The following is an 11,144-nucleotide window of genomic DNA, read 5'->3' as shown; positions in this document are numbered from 1 at the left end:
ATAAGGTCAGAAATCATCTGATAAAAAACTGGTGAAAAATCGGTCGAACTGACGGTTAACCGGTGAACCAGAAGAACCGTCCAGTTTTTTAGCGGTTTTTTAGTTTGAAAATAAAAATGCTAAACGGCGTCGTTTTGTCTCTTTTTTAAAAAAAAAAAAAAAAAAGAAAAAAAGCACTAAATATACTAACACGGTAACCCACCAGTCCCCATTCCCTTCCTTCCAACCCATCAACACCCAGTCCCAATTCTCTCACTCCCTAACCCTAGCACAGCAAACGCCGTCGCTATCGTCAGCCCCATCCCGCCTGTTCGTCGTGAAACCCCACCAGCCACCATGAGCCCTTAGACGCCGCCACTCTTTTCTTCCTCACCTTCTCTGTGCTCATCGCGAAGCCCCACCAACCGCCGCTACTCTTCTCCTCCTCACCGTCTCTGTGCTAGTCGTGAAGCTCGCCTCTGTGATCGTCGTCGTCGGCAGCGACAGAGGGTGCCATCGTCGGCCTTGTTCTCGTCGCCGTCCCGGACGTCTCTGCTTAGCTTCTATCTCTTCAAGCGCGCTCTTTCTCCCTCTCCGATCTCAATCTGTCTCACGCGAAACGCGAACGTCTCTGCTCGCTTGTCCTCCTAGCCGTCACCTCCGTTTAACTGCTCGGCCATCACCTCCTCTCGGACGGCTCTTTTGCTCGGCTGTCTTGTCTTCTCCAGTGAGCACTCCTCCATTGCTTCTTCAGTCCTAATTTTTTTCTGAAATTAATTATGATTAATATATACTTCTGAGTTAATTATTCTTGTTAATTTGTCTGGTTTTTGATAATTTTTTTAAGTTAAATTTTTTAAAATAATTTTGTTGATTGTTGATGGTAATTGTTAATTCTGGGTTAATTAGTTATTTTCTGAGTTAATTTTCTTCGTTGTTCATTGTTGTTAACAGAGCTAGATTATTGTTGTTGTTTTGTTCTGACCTCTGGTTAATTATTGTTGATTATTGGTAATTTTCTGAGTTATTTTTATGTTATTTTTTTCTAATTCTGAGTTAATTTACTAGTTGTTGGCTTGTTGCCTTGTGAAATTAGTTAAACTTAAAAAAAAACTTGGCTTGTTATATTGATTCTGATTTCTGAGCTTTGTTTTGTTATACTGATTCTGATTTTTGAGTTGTTGGTTCCTGATTTTTTCTAATTCTTTAAATTCTGAGTTGTTGATGGTACTTTGCTGGAAATGAATGTGTCAATATGCAATTGAGATATTTGTGCTCTTCAACTGGATTTATCTCTGATTTGATATTGGAAGAAGAGTTTTCAATGGATGATCTTATTATGAATGAATGATCTTGTTTTCAATTGAAGATAAATGTGTGTTCAATTGTTCAAGCCCATCGTTGGTCCAAACCCTATAACAGAACTTTGCTATGAGCAAATGATCTTATTTTCAATGGATGTTGATTGCTTGTGTGGTTTGTTTGTTACAGAAAGTACAAAAGGCTCTTTTGCAATTTGATGTCCACTCAAAATCTACTTTTCAGTTTTTATTTTTTATTTTGAATGCTATATAGAATATTTTTTATTTTGGATTCTGTAATTCTGGATTTTTGAATGTTACATCAAATTTTATAATATGGATTATCTTTATGATGAGAACAATGGAATACTTAATGATGATTATGATTACTAATGAATAGTGTCTTTATTTAGTTGAAAACCTGTTTAATTTTTTAATGCTATATTCAATTTTTGATTATATATTGATTTTTTTTTATAATTTTACTGTATATTTAATTAAACCGATTCAACTACGGTTTGACTCCAGTTAAACCATTGAATCATTAAACTAGTTATTTGACCGATTCAATGACCGGTCCGATTCTCGCAACCTTGGTAATTCATAGGAGCAATCCACAATGCATGTTTATGCGTATGGGTCAATAAGAAGTTAAGAACCCCTATGCTGCTAATGAATTCCAGTAACCCAAAAAAAAATAATAATAATAATAATAAAATTATGTGACATTTATGTGAATTACTTCATGTTAATGTATTTGTAGTATCAATAAACTGAGTGTAAATTTTATAAAATGTTAAAATTTAATGAAGCTTAAGGAATAACGTTGTTTTAAGAGAAAATTACTGTAAGGGAAGAGTAGAAAAATTTAGTTATTAAAAAAGAGCTATGTTTGTTAAAATTATTAAAAAGGGTTAATTAATACAATATTTAGAAAGGACTAATTTTTTTTGTTAAATAGAAAAAATACTCTTAAAGTTATTTTGTCATTTATTTCCTTGTTGAAGATAGATTTTCTCTTAAATTGAATATTTATTTCCATCTTTCTTTTTCTTTTCTGGTTCAAACTGTGTTTTTACGCACATGAAATTATTTTGTAAATCTTATTATAACTTCTATTTAAATTATGTTGTAAATACCTTTGTCGTTTTATTTTATACCTTGATTTTCCACTTTCAAATTCAACATATCAATATATTTGTTCTGTAAACGAGATCTAATCGGTATAATTTATTACAATTTAAATAAGATTTATTTAATTTTTATTTATCAATTTAATTAAATTTTATTCAAAAATATAATTTATTACAATTTAGACCTATTTAATAAGTGAAAAATTGATATAATTTATTATGATTTAAATTAAATTATAGATCGAATTGGATCTATTTTAAATTCAAAAAATAAAATAATTGCTATAAGTCTATAACTTCTTCCTACCACTATCAACGAATTTTTTCTCTCCGGTTGTGGTGGCTTTCTTTTTTAATTTTCCTTTTGTTGCATAACAATTAAAGAATAATAATTTATTTCCTCATTCAAATAATCAAACATATACAAATAAAAAAAATAAAAAATAAAAGAAACTAAAATTACGTTTTATTTTTTACTATTTGTATAATTATTTTTAAATAAACTTTTAAATCATTTTAAATAAAAAATAATATATAACTTTAACATATATATCTAAACATATATTTTTAGTTATATATTAGGTAACAAAAGAAAAGTTAGTTATATATGTTTAAAATTTGAAAAATAAATCAACTGCAAATGGATATAATAATCAATAATATAACTTTAATAGTTTATTTAAATTATTTTTACTATCTTAAAAGAAATAATATATTTTATCAATTTCCTGAAGCAAATTTATTTATTTATTTATTTATCATTTTACTTATCTTTCTTTCTTTTTATATGTATTATTAACTTATTATTCTTAATTAGTTACTTGTTTTTATTTATAGAACTATCATGTGAAATTTGCAAAAACTTGAATTCGCCACTCTTAATTTAATCGGCAAAAATTATTTAGAAAGGCGCTTGATGCTAAAACCCACTTAATATCCAAAAAGCTTGGAGATACCATGAAAAAAGAGGTACAATCGTCAAGCGAAAATAAGGCTAAGGCACTAATTTTTTTGCGTCATCATCTCTATGAGAGGTTAAAAGTAGAATACTTGACTGTTAAAGACCCACAAGAACTATGGGCAAATTTGAAAGAGAGATATGAATACCAAAAGACTGTATTGTTGCTTAAAGCTTGTTGTGTGTGGTATATACATATAAAAAAAATAGTCTGTAAATACAATTCTACACTTTTCAAAATAAGTTCTCAAGTAAAATTGTGTGGCCAAAATGTCATAGATGAAGACTATTTAATAGAAAAAACTTATTCTACATTCCATGCTTTCAACGTGCTGTTGTAACAATAGTACCGTGAAAAGGGTTTCAAAAGGTATTCTGATTTAATAGGTTGTCTCCTATTGGCAAAATAAAATAATAAATTATTAATGAAAAACCATGAAGACCGTCCTACTGGCTCAACCGCTTTCCCTAAAGTAAATGCAGCATTTTGTGAACATAAAAAAAATCACAATAAAAATATTGGTCAAAATCGTGGCCATAGATGTGGACGTGGGCATGGCAAATAGAACAATAGGGTTCCTACCCATATAAACATGAAAAGTGTGCTCCGAGCAACAATTCACAAAATGTGAAAAATTGCTACTATCGATGCAGATTAAAACGTTGTTGGTCGCGTACATGTTGTACTCTTGAACATTTTGTCAAGCTATATCAAGACTCTATCAAAAGGAAAGGGCAAAAACAAGAGATCAATTTGACTATTTAAAAAGATAAAGTTGAAGCTAATGGTGTTGAAATCCACCAATGATATCTATGCAGACCTTGATGACTTCCTTAACCTTTGATTTTGGTGGCCCAAGCAATGACATATTTTGGATGATGCAATTTTCTTTTTAGAAGAACATTAATCAAGAAATCTTTCACTTTAGATCATTTTTTTAGCTAGTTTTTTTTTTTTATTTCCTTTCTCCCTTTGATTGTAATTTCAAGTTTTCTTTTAAATTCTTTTGAATTTTTTTCATTAGTGGTAATTTTTATTTTTCGTAATGAAGATATGGATATTTCTCATGCTTCGCTCAAATTCAACAACAAAGAAGTATGTCTTGCTGACAGTGAATGTAAGTACGATTGTAGGTAGTGCAAAAATGATTCCAGGCTTCGGAAGAGCTACTATAGTATTACCTAAAGGAACTAAGTTCTTCATAAATAATGCACTACTATCAAGTAAGTCTCATAAAAACTTGCTATGTTTTAAAGATATCCGCCAAAATGGATACCATGTAGAAACTACATGAGAAGAAAACAACGAATATCTTTATATTACAACTATGAGATCAAGAGAAAAATGCGTGTTGGAAAAATTACCCGCTCTTTCTTCAGGTTTGTACTACATCGCTATTAGCAATGTAGAATCACATGCCATAATAAACCAGAAGTTTACAAATACAAATATATTTACAATTTGGCATGACTGGTTAGGTCATCCGAGTTCAATTATGATGAGAAAAATCATCGAGAATTCATCTGATCATCCTCTAAAAGAACATAAACAAAATTTGAAATACATAAACAAAATCCTAGTTCTCCATAATCCTCTAGAAGGGACAAAATAAACAAGTATATAAAAGGAGAATCTATATATACATATATCAAAGATCAAAAGAAACCCCAAAAGAAACCACTTCACTGCAGAAGCTCCAGACGCCTAGCGAGGTGCCTCTCGATCTGCATCTGAAAAACAACAACACAGTATGGAATGAGAACCGGAGGTTCTCAGGATGGTAAAGGTTCACGCATATAAGATATAAGGCCCTGAGAATGCCAGAGGCAATCCTAGAACGCCGACACTCAGGTTATAAAGCTTAAAATACTAAACAGCAACCATAGAGAGGGGTGATCTTCTAAGGGTTATTCAACCTAACTTAAACTTAATTTAAACACTAAATTGTTTCACCTTTTTTCCGTTCCTCCATCTCTGATAATTCTCATAGACAAACAAACAGACAAGGCAAGCACAGGTAGAAAACAAGTAGTTCAAGTAATAATTACAACAGTTAGCAGAATATAATCAGTTAGGCATTCCCAATTAATGCATAGCAAACAAAGTACATATATGCATATGATGAATGTCTATCCAATTGCCGTGAGCTCACGTGTTGGTTACTTTACCAGAACTCAACACTTCTGGTAGCTAACCCAGACATTGGTCTCTAGGTTGCGCATCTCCAAGAGGATCATAAACGAAGGAGAGTGCCTTTCCACCTTCTCCTGGAGGTTTCACGAAGAAGAGTGTCTTTTCACATCGAAGGAGTGTACCTTTCCACCTTGCAACTAGAGAAGAATGCGGGAAAAACAATACGAAGACATTGGAATGGTGTTAAATATATATTAAGATATCTTCAAGGATCTGTTGATAAGGGTTTATTTTACTTCAACGAATCAACGTTTCAATTAGTTGGTTATGCAGATGCAGGTTTTCTTTCTGATCCGAATAAAGGCAGATCACAAACAGGTTATCTATTCACATGTGGAGGCATAGCTATATCTTGGCGCTCAACAAAGCAAACTATAGCTGCAACATCCTCAAATCATGTAGAAATATTAGCAATTCATGAAGCAACTCGAGAATGTGTTTAGTTTAGGTCAATCACTCAACATGTTCAAGATATGTATGGGTTACCTGTGAAAAAAAATATCAAGAGTCATACATGAAGATAACTCTGCTTGCATACATCAACTAAAAGAAGGATACATCAAAGAAGATAAAACAAAGCACATTTCACCAAAGCTCTTCTACTCTCATGATCTTCAACAAAGTGGTGATATAGACGTTCAACAAATTCGTTTCAATAATAATTTAGCAGATATGTTCACTAAAGCACTACCTACTTCAACATTTGAGAAGCTAGTATACAAAATAGGAATACGCCGACTAAGAGATATCAAGTGAGTAATACGGGCTATACTCTTTTCCTTAACCATGATTTTTATCCCACTTTAGATTTTTCTTGGTGAGGTTTTTAAAGAGACAGCTACCTAACGTATTACAAGATAGTGTACTCTTTTTGCTTCACTATATTTTTTTTTGGTAAGTTTTTTTTTTTAATAAGACACTAGTCTACTATTACTACTAGAGACATCTAAGGGAGAGTATTATAAATATATTTATTGTGGATGCCCTAGCCAGACGTTGGACCCTTGGCTAAGAGTTGAACCCTTGATTATAAATAACCCCTCTCATGTTCTCTAATGTAGACAATCAATAATAAAATTACATATTATTCTTCCTATTCTGTCTCTTCCTTCCCTCAAACCCTAATCCTTATTTTATAACATAAACGTATATTTCTTTGAATAATTTGAAATTTCTTTCTGTATTCTTCGGTTAGAAAATACTAGTGCGTCTGCAAGATATAATGCTGTGGATGTCGCACTTTCAACACCGGCGAATAGATTCTCCTTCTTCCAAACTACTTCCCAAACCTTTGCAGCCAAATCCAGGCACAACACCTTATCCGACATGCACCTAACAGGTGCACGGCCAACGATCAACGCTGCTTGTTTCTGGTTTCACCTCTGACAACAATCGCCAGCCATAAAGAGAAATCAACTGCCTTCCAGAACAACCACTCAATCTAACTCATCACACTACAATTCGACTCAATCCTGTCTTGGAACCTTAATTCTATTTTTCCCATTTCTTTTATTTTTTGAGTAAATGTCTATTCCAGTCGCTAACCATTTGGGTTATGGACAAAATGCATCTCTATGATTTGAAATTAACAAAGTGGCTCTCAACCTCCATTGCAAATACCCATCACAACTCCTACAATCGAAAGACAAACAGTGAGATGTTGACATATCAGTGGCTAGCCCACGTGTATTTTGTGCATCCGTATTTGGGACTTATCGACCCCTGCACAATAGCCAAAACGGCGTCATGTGATTTAGGTGTGTTTTCATAAAAATCCTTGTTCTTCTCCTTCAAATTACAAGTTGCCCTAACACACTAAAACTCTTTGTATGCGTTCCCTCCAAAAACTCTCTGCAACATTGACAACGTGCAATCGTGGGCTTGTTATCAAAGTGTCTCTCGATGACGATTACATGGCGAGGTGATTTTACCGCAACGGTGAGTGATGGTTCCTCTTCTGCTTGTTATTTTTTCATTTTTTTATTTTACAAAAATTCAATGGCGTAGTTCACTTAGGTTTCGAATAATAGTTTATAGTAGCATGATGTAATATTTGCATGTAATATATTGTAGTTCGTTGGTGAGCAAGTTTTTGACATGGAGCAATGGGGATTAGGGCAAATGCAGAGTTGGTAGTGAGTTAAAATATGATCTTGGTTTTTGTTTAATAGTTAGTGAAATGCATGTGTCTTTAACTGTAAAATGTGTATGAAAATATATTGTGAAATTTTTTGTTATGAATGGATTTTAATAGAATTGTGAATAAGCATTGTTAATATGATGCAGTCTGTTTTCGTTGTACCTCTGTTTCATTATGGTGGCCGATTTGTGAGAGATGCCGGTAGAGTATTGAGCTACATAGGTGGAAAGGTGCATAAATTTTCACCCATGAATGTAGATTTTGTGAACAAGACTTAGAAGAACTGTTTAGAGGATTGGTATATCTAGAGTACAAGACATACTTCTTGCATCAGCCTAAAATACATTTTTAATTGACTTATCAACATTAACTTCAAGCTTATAAAAAAATTCTGTTCATTCTCAAAAAGTATTTTTCCAATTTTTTTACATCATCTATTTTGGAAACATTACGAACTACTAATATAATTTCTAACATCCTTTTCGATAAAATTTAATTCACAGAGACCACCAACTGCTGCAAAGTGCTTGATATGGTTTACTTGGTCTGATACTAGCTTCATCATTATTCGTAATTATCCGACAAACATGTAGGCTAAGATCCCATTGTTGTTTAAGCATTTCAACTTGATTGGGACATTGATGTGAATGACTCAGAACAACTTTTAAAATAACCCAAAGACTAGTATCGTTTACTATATGCACATAGATTCTTGCAGGACACATTGCAATAGATATCCAATTTGTCTTCACAACAAAGTATACCAGATTTTCTATTTTCTTTTCTACTACATGTAATGAGTTGGTTTTTTATTTCATTTTCCCTCTTATTTGAGTTTCTTATTTTGGTAGAAAAACTTACATCTTTATCATAATTTTTATAGAATTTTCTAACTTCTTCAAGAGTGTTAAAAATATTCCAACCTTTGGCACATATTTATCATCAATATCATACAAAAACTAATCTTGACATAGCCAGTTGTTCATACCCTGGCCCAATGATAAGGCCCAGGTCTAAATAAAAGGCCCAATCCAAAAGGATGAGCCCCGCATTTCACCCACCTTCCTCCCAGGAAGTCGGTTCCTACCACGACTTACTCTAAAGAAGTCGGGGACGAGAGTTAGCTGGCAGATAAACACTCGTTTGAATGAGTAACTGCCCCTAGAATCTCTCTAACCACTTCTAGGAGCCATATCTTAACCTCCTTAAGATAAAGGGACGGTTAACACCCTAAAAAAGTGGCACTACTTCAACGGTGGTTATTGGTTCACCACTATAAGTACACTGACATCCCTCAGGTATCTCTAGGCCCCAATACTCTCTAGACCTGTTTTGCTCCCTTTGCTGACTTTGGCATCGGAGTGTCTTTGCAGGTACCACCCTCCTCACCTCTCACGAACAGGTCGGACGGAGCCCGTGGATCGTCAATCCATCTACAGGCCTCCTTTCTTATACATTTGGGCCAACCAATACCGTCCAGCCCATTAATCTCCGGTTATCCATCATAACATTGGCGCCGTTGCCGGAGACCCGAGAGATCAACCAGTGATGGCGGACAGATCCCCTGAGGAGGGTCATATAGAAACAGATTCCGAACAAGAGAATCTGGATACCGAAAATAACGACACGAACCTAACCCTCCGCCAGGAAACCAACGATCAACAAATAGAGGGTACCTCCGGAGTCAAAACCCCGAAGGTGAATTTCTCTGAAGGCCGTGAATCAGAGAAGGACGGACAGTCCCATGCAACTGAACTTATGGGATTAATTCATGTCCATCAAAGTCGCTTGGAACAACTAGAACAGGAACGGGAATGACAAAGGGAGGTAGAAAAACACCTAAGAGAGGAGATGGATCAACGAAAAGAGTTAGAGAAAAAACTCTTAAAGTTGGAATCCTCCCTCAGAGGTCGGAACTCCCGTGACGATAGAGAAGAGTCGCCCCTAGGAGGGGAGGATCCTTTCAGTGAGGACATAATGAGGGCAAAGGTTCCAAGAAACATTAAAAGCCCCGACATGGACCTCTATGATGGAACCACAGATCCAAAACATCACTTGAGCAACTTTAAAAGTCGGATGTATCTGGCTGATGCTTCCGACGCAACGCGTTGCAAAGCTTTTCCGACCGCCTTGTCGAAAGCAGCGATGAAATGGTTCGATAGCCTCCCCCCGAGGTCGGTAACCAATTTTGAAGACCTCTCAAGGAAGTTTTTGGTGAGGTTGTCTATCCAGAAAGACAAAGTGAAACATGCGCCAAGCCTCCTGGGAATAAAGCAGGAGGTCGGAGAATCCTTACGAACCTATATGGAAAGGTTCAACAAAGCATGTTTAGAGATTCAAGACCTGCCCACAGAGGCAGTCATAATGGGGTTAGTCAATGGGCTTAGAGAAGGTCCCTTCTCACAGTCCATATCTAAAAGACACCCCACCTCCCTAAGCGATGTACAGGAAAGAGCCGAAAAGTACATCAACATGGAGGAAAATGCTAAGCTGAGAGACCTAAGTTGCCGACCTGGGCACCCTCCCTCAACAAAAGATAGGGAGAGGGAAACCAAGAAGAAGGAAGAACTCGGCCTCGATAGACCAAGGAAATATCACTCTTATACTCCTCTAAAGGTCTCTATAGTGGATGTATACAGAGAGATTTGTAATACTGAAAGGCTGCCACCCCCCAGACCCATTAAAAATAAAAAAGGGGGAGCCGCAGCGACTACTGTGAGTACCATAAAGTATATGGTCATTCCACAAACGACTGCTACGACCTTAAAAATGTGATAGAAAAGCTGGCTAGAGAAGGTCGGCTCGACAGATATCTCATAGAAAGGTCGGACAGTCATGGGAAGAGAAAGCGAGATGATATGGATAGAAGAGACCCACCACCGCAGACTCCGGAGAGACATATCCATATGATCTCAGGTGGGTTCGCAGGAGGGGGACTCACCAAATCCTCTGGCAAAGGCAACTCAAGAGAGTCTATCAGGTCAGAGGAGAGTCATCCGACCTCCCTACCATTTCATTCACAAAAGAAGATGGGCAAGGAATAATCCCTGGACACGATGATCCAGTGGTAATAACTATGATCCTAGCAAATGCTCATCTCCATAGAACCCTAGTAGACCAAGGAAGCTCAGCGGACATTCTTTTCAAGCCCGCTTTCGACAAGCTAGGGTTGGATGAAAAAGAATTAAGAGCCTACCCCAACACCTTGTACGGATTAGGTGACACGCCAATAAAGCCACTGGGATTTTTGCCCCTCCACACCACTTTTGGAAAAGGGGAAAAATCAAAAACTCTGAGTATAGACTTCATAGTCATCGATGTAGGGTCAGCATATAATGCTTTAATCGGCAAAGCTACCCTCAATCGACTCGGAGCGGTGGTATCCACTCTCCACCTTTGTATGAAATTCCCGACCTCAGCGGGGATAGCAACAGTAAAA

The 11,144-nt window shown here is 35.7% G+C and overlaps 1 long non-coding RNA gene across 1 annotated transcript; it reads left to right on the top strand.

Moving 5' to 3' along the window:
• The first annotated feature begins 210 nt into the window (after nt 1-210).
• LOC112772202 (uncharacterized) lies at nt 211-1,700 on the top strand. The gene is made up of 2 exons (XR_003187417.3): nt 211-706; nt 1,471-1,700. It is a non-coding gene; the product is annotated as an uncharacterized lncRNA (long non-coding RNA).
• The last annotated feature ends 9,444 nt before the right edge of the window (nt 1,701-11,144 follow it).

The sequence above is a fragment of the Arachis hypogaea genome, chromosome 18 (genome assembly GCF_003086295.3).
Source record: "Arachis hypogaea cultivar Tifrunner chromosome 18, arahy.Tifrunner.gnm2.J5K5, whole genome shotgun sequence".
Lineage (NCBI taxonomy): Eukaryota > Viridiplantae > Streptophyta > Magnoliopsida > Fabales > Fabaceae > Arachis > Arachis hypogaea.
The sequence above is the reverse complement of the archived record's forward strand: the minus strand, read 5'-3'. Positions and strand labels throughout refer to the sequence as shown.